Below are 4,812 nucleotides of genomic sequence, written 5' to 3' on the forward strand. Positions count from 1 at the left end.
GGTGCCTCTTCCTTGGCTGTAACCAGGCAGGTTTCTTGGGATGTATCCCTGGGTGAGTGGCATACAAATTCTAAAGTTGCAGGGGATGGGGCACAGTGAGTCAGGGTGGGGTTTGTCGAGACTGGCCAGAGTCCTTACAAGACGGTCGGTACCTTGGTGCATCTACTATGGGCCAGTTTTTTTTTTTACTTTAATTTTTTAAAATTTTGTTTTTCATTTTTATTTTTTTGGCCATGCGGCTTTCGGGATCTCAGTTCCCTGACTAGGATCGAACCCATACCCCCTGCAGTGGAAGTGTGGAGTCCTAACCACTGGACTGCAAGGGAATTCCCCCACGGGCCAGTTTAGAGTCCCATTCTCACCCTCATCATCCCTGAAACCACAGAGCCAGATAAGTTGTGAAATTCAAAAATTTCCTGATTTTAGGAAGAGGACCAGGCACATCAACTGTGTTTATATGTAATACCCCACTGAATCCTATAACCAAACACTTTAATATTTCTGCAGCAAATATTCACAGTAAGAGGAATAGAGAAAACTGTAAATAGCTTCATGTCACTTCAGGTCCATCTTTTCTGCCACGAGAGTTATGGAGGACTCCCCAGTTTCAGAGCTGTTTGGATTTTGGAAATGTGACTAAGGCATGTGGGCATGTCATGTTGACCCAATGATGACCAAGGAGGCCCTGTGTAAAGCGCCTCCCTAGGTTGTTCTTGTCTGGTGATTCTATGGGCTAGGTCCTCTGATCACCTTTATGTTATAGGTGAGGAACCCAGGCTGAAGGAGTAAGGTGACTTACCCAGTGTCACACAGCTAGGAAGTGGCGGAGCTGGGACCCAACCCAGGGCTTTCTGACTCAAATTCATGTTCCTCATCTCCTCCGTCCCTTATTCATTCAGACTCAGGGATGTTGACTCACACTGACAAAACTCACATGAGACTGATTTCTAAATCTTGAATGCCAGTATGTTCAGTCATGATGAATGGGTACAACGCCATGATCTGTGGAAGCTGGGACATCTTGGTGACAAGGAACAGAGGCCCATTCAAATTACTTCATGGAAAAGGGGATCTGTTTCAACCTTACAGAGGGCTGGGCCTGGGAGCCATCAGGAGCCCAGGCAGTTCTAATGGCTGGCTCTTCTTGTCTCTTTCTGACCCACTGATTTTGCTTCTTTTGTAACTTTGGCTGACTGATGCTAGGCCACATTGTAGCTTGCTGACTATGCCATGAGTTGAGTGTCTTGGTTCAGATGCCACTGGTGAGCCAGCCAGGGGAGGGTGAGGGGCACACACATGTTGCCTCAGGCAATGAAGGTGGTGGTTGGCAATGGAAATTAGAAGGGTGTGCAAGCATTCTGAGGCTTGGCTGGCCTGTTGCTGAGGGCTAGATGGGGATTTAGGTGGTTTGCCTATTTAAAGGAATGAGGCTGAGATTGCCAAGTTAGATGGGTTTTAGCTCATTTGAATATTTAATGTGAAGGCTGCGGTTTCTTAGGGCATCTTTCCCTCTTGGGGTAGTCAGCGAGCCCTTCTCTGTTTCCAGAGCACTTTGTATTAGCTCTCTGATTATACCTACCATGGTAGGATGAATGATGGCCTCCAAAGATGTTCTTATCCTAATCCCCAAAATTTATGAATACGTGACTTTACATAGCAAAAGAGACTTCACAGGTGTGATTAAGTGAAGGATCTTGAGATGGGAAGACCATCCTGTTTTATCAAGGTGGGCCCAGTGTTATCACAATGTTCCTTTTAAGAGGGACACAGGAAGAGTCAGAGTCAGAAGAGATGGAGTGGTGCTCTTTCAAAACAGAGGAAGAGGCCACAAGCCACTACAGGCAGCCACTAGAAGCTGACAGACAAAAAGCAAGGAAATGGATTCTTCCATCGGAGCCTCCTGAAGGAACCAGTCCTTTTACTTTACACCTTGACTTTAGCCAGGTGAAACTGATTTCAGACTTCTGACCTACAAAAGTTAAGAGAATAAATGTGTGTTATTTTAAGCCACCCAATTTGTGGTAATTTGTTACAGCAGCCAGAGGAAGCTAATACACTCATTACTAATGGGGAGACATCAGCTGCCAATATGGGGACACCCAGCATCCACTTCCTCTTCTTAACCTTATACTCCGGTTTTCTTTTTGGGGAATTCTTTCTCCCTATCCCTTGAAGTCATAGAGGGAAGGGGAGATGGTACCTAGGTGTCTGCCTCCCCCCCCCACACCCCGCACGCTATAGAAGACAAAGGGGTCCCTAGAGGCTCCTCTGGTAGAGCTCCTCTCACTGCCCACCCAGCTGGAGGTGGGCACAGGATTTTGAAATGTGAGCAAATGGAGCTGGGATGGCAACATCATTAGTGGGAGCAATATTGTGCTAATCTGAGCTCTCTGAACTTCCTGACCTTTGGCTTTGGACAAGTTACTTCTAATTGCTGAGCTTTTATTTCCTTATCTGTAAACTGGGTACAATAAGAGGACCAACTTAATACGGCATTTCTGAGGATTCAGTGGTGGAAGTTTCATTTAAAGTGCCTGGTAGGGGATCTGTCAGCGTTGGCTTCTATCATTAAAGGTGGGAGGGTCACATACATAGCCAGAGGGAGCCATAGAAAGTTCTTGAGCAAGGAAGTAACATCCATCACCTGTTTACCTTTTTTGGGTTCACACAAGATGGGTGGATAACTGAGATGCCTTTGACAAAACAGATTTGGGAAATGCCAGGTCTGGGGTGGGTGGTGGGAGCAGAGGTGGAGGGGTACCACCCAGTGACTGAAGTAACTGCCAGTCCCTTTTGAAGAACAGGCATGTTGCTTGGTGGTGGACCTCCGGTGCCTTGATGATGGTGCAGTAGACAGCTGTACTTTGTGTCTGTCCTGAACCTGATGCCTCTTATGGTAATTGCAACCCTATTTTTTCTGGGGGAGGGGAATCCCTCTTCCCACTTGCCCCAACCCCAGGTCCTTCTGGCAGGGTTAACCCCACCCCCTTCCTAGAGGGGCTCCATATAGTCAGATCTGGCCAATCTTGCTGTGATTGGCTCAGGCAGGTCACGTGACCCAAATGGGTCCAGTGAAAGAAAATCCAAGACTTCGGCTGGAACTACTGGGAAACAGCTCCTGCTATGAATATGTAAAGTTACATATTCATAAATTCTGGGGAATTAGGATGAGAACATCTTTGGAAGCCATTATTCACCCTACCATGATGGTAGGTGTGAGTTAGGAGCTGCCCAGGACACTATGTGGAGAGAACTTTATGAGAATGAAGTCATCACAGAGGGAAGCGGAGCTGAGAGATTGTAGAAACACTGAGGTTATCGTTTGAGCACCTGGATCCAGCTATGCCTTAAGTGAGGTACCACCCAAGACTTTTCAATTATTCCCTTAATTGTTTTACTCCAGTTTGAGTTTTTTAAATTAAAAAAAATTTTTTTTGTTTTAAAAATTTTTGGTCCCTTGTGTCTGGAAAAGCCCAGACTAATAAATTCAACCACTTACAAACTCCAGGAGACCCTCAGGCACTCTTCTTTTTTTTTTTTTACAAGTGAAAACATTCCCTGCTGTTGTTTTTGTGCCAACTTTAGGGTTTCCAGAGAGGTTTGGGGCAGAGAATGGAAAGTGAAGATGTGGGAACTAAGTCCCTCCAGCCCCAAGGTTGAACGAACCCCCTCCCAGCTAATTATACCACAGGGTTTGGGATCAGAGCCCCCATCACTAAACTTTAGGAGTCCTGGAAGATAGGACTGGAATTATACCACTGAAACTTGGATAGCTTGGTGTGTGCCAGGCATTGTGCTCAGAAAGGTGTGTGCCTCATCGGAAAGCTCACCTCAACCCTGTGCTGCTCCTCCCTTTGCAGATATAGAGATCAAGGCTCTCTGCAAGAACCGGAGGCAAGACTTGAACCGAAATTTCCCTTTTCAAGGGCCCTTGGTTCTTGACCATAAAACAAAATTACTTAAGAGGTCTTGTCACCGGATTACCATTTGGTGAGCACTAGGTGCGGTGTTGACATTTTATCTGGATTATTTCAAGTCCTCCTAACTTGCTGGACGTTCCCGATTAAGGAGAAACAGGCTCCTGGAGACCTGACCTTAATCAGGCAAAGGTGAGTGGAGATGCGGGACTCGAACTCGGATTCTCCATTGAGTCCGGCTTTCCAGGGACATGGACATCAACTGTGCTACTTAGGCTCGCTCACGTGCTCACACACCTTCGCGATGGGGCTCTCATCACCTTAGCGGCGTCTTCCCCCCGGACTTCTTGGGATAATTCCCTCTTGGCTTGGACCATCTCCTCAAGCCCAAGTAGGTGAAGCAAAAGGGGCAGTGCCGAAGGGTCTGGTCCGGCGTCGTCCGCAGTGCGGCAGGTGGCGGCGCCCAGCCCAGAACCGCGAGCTCTCTGGCCCGGCCGGACGGCTGCAGAGGGGGTGGGCGCAACGCTGGGAACAGCGGCCGACTCCGGAGGGCGCGGGGAGGGGCGCGGCGAGTGCGCGCTTGCGCGGTCGGGGGGACCCGCGGAGGCGCGCGGGGAGCGTGCGCGGCGATGCGCGCGTGCGCGGTGTTGGGTGTGGGGGGGTGTGGGGGTCGCCGCGGAGGCGCGCGGCACGGCGGGAACATGGCGCGCGGGGCCGGCGCGCGCGCCTAGCTGGCGGGACCGTTAGCTCGAGGCGGACGCGGCCCGGGCCCCGCGGAGATGGAGCAGTCGCCGCCGCCGGCGCTCGAGCCCACCCCGGGGTCGACCCCGGCACGGAGCCGTAGGCGGCGGGAGCCCGAGTCACCGCCGGCGCCGCCTCCGGTGAGTGCGTGAGG

Source organism: Lagenorhynchus albirostris, chromosome 14, assembly GCF_949774975.1.
Source record: "Lagenorhynchus albirostris chromosome 14, mLagAlb1.1, whole genome shotgun sequence".
In the NCBI taxonomy this organism is placed as follows: Eukaryota; Metazoa; Chordata; class Mammalia; order Artiodactyla; family Delphinidae; genus Lagenorhynchus; species Lagenorhynchus albirostris.